The following is a 1,197-nucleotide window of genomic DNA, read 5'->3' on the forward strand; positions in this document are numbered from 1 at the left end:
TATCATGAGTAAATTGCCCATAGATTCATAGGAATCTAGCCTAAACCTGATGTTGGTTGCCCCCAAGCCCATTTGCCCCTCCTAAGATGTGTCCCAAACTCCGCCGCTGATCCCATGGAGGCTCGTAAAGCTATCAGGTCAATAAGAACATATATCAAGGGGGTAGCTTCCTATACAGGAGCCTTGTGATTGGTGCTATGTTAGGTGCTAGTTTTACATGATTTTATTGCCGGTGCGATATCTTTTAGTCGCGCTCAAATGATTTCTAAAGAAGTAGGTCATCCTGCACATGTTTGTTTTGTTTTGAGTTTACCTTCAGCTAAATTCGAGACATTTTAGTGTTGTTTTGTTTTAACTAAAATAGTACCATTGTGTATTGAGTCAAAATTAAAATGAAGAGTTTACGCCACGAGAAACCGTTTGTAAAGGTCGGTGTCTTCGATTGATTTTCACCTCTTGCCACAAAAAAGGGGAAGCAAAAGGACGTGGAGGGAGTTGCAAGCAATTATGTGTATGGAGCAACCAAAACAACCATGGAGAAGGCTATTACATTAAGCAAGGCTACATATCGAGTGTCTACAAGAGGATGGGCATTATTGGGGAGAAATGAAGAAGAAATTTATCATATTAGTCATGCCCTTTCCTTTAGATATCTTCTTTAATTAAGGGAGAAATGCATGGCCTACATATCGAGTACCTTTTTTGTCACAAAATTTCTGTTCTTTCCAGAAATTGCCATGCATTTCTAACAAACTGCCAACACCATACAACTAAACTTGCCATCTAGAACATTTGCCAATACTAACCCATTCCCATCAAACGTTCGCCACATATGCAGTCTTAATGTTATTTGCAACATTGATGCCACATAGTCTGTTTCTTCTAGATAATCTTATTAGCAACATTGATGCCACTATACTCTTGCAAACACAGGTCTTGCTGCGATGCTGTGAGGTTTCTATAGTCATTCAATAAGCACCAGATTATGTTTTTCTTCTTTTTGAAGGAAACACCATCTAGCGCACTTCACCAAAATTATAAGAGTCATATCGTTCACGACATGCAGCAAGATGAAACTAGGTGGATCACCATCCCAAAACACTACGGAATGAAGATTGTCCTTTTATACCAAACAATTCAAAGATATATAAACATATTATGTTCAACATTTAAGGCTTCGGTAAAACAAAAAGATAG

This window comes from Triticum dicoccoides, chromosome 5A (genome assembly GCF_002162155.2).
Source record: "Triticum dicoccoides isolate Atlit2015 ecotype Zavitan chromosome 5A, WEW_v2.0, whole genome shotgun sequence".
Classification (NCBI taxonomy): domain Eukaryota; kingdom Viridiplantae; phylum Streptophyta; class Magnoliopsida; order Poales; family Poaceae; genus Triticum; species Triticum dicoccoides.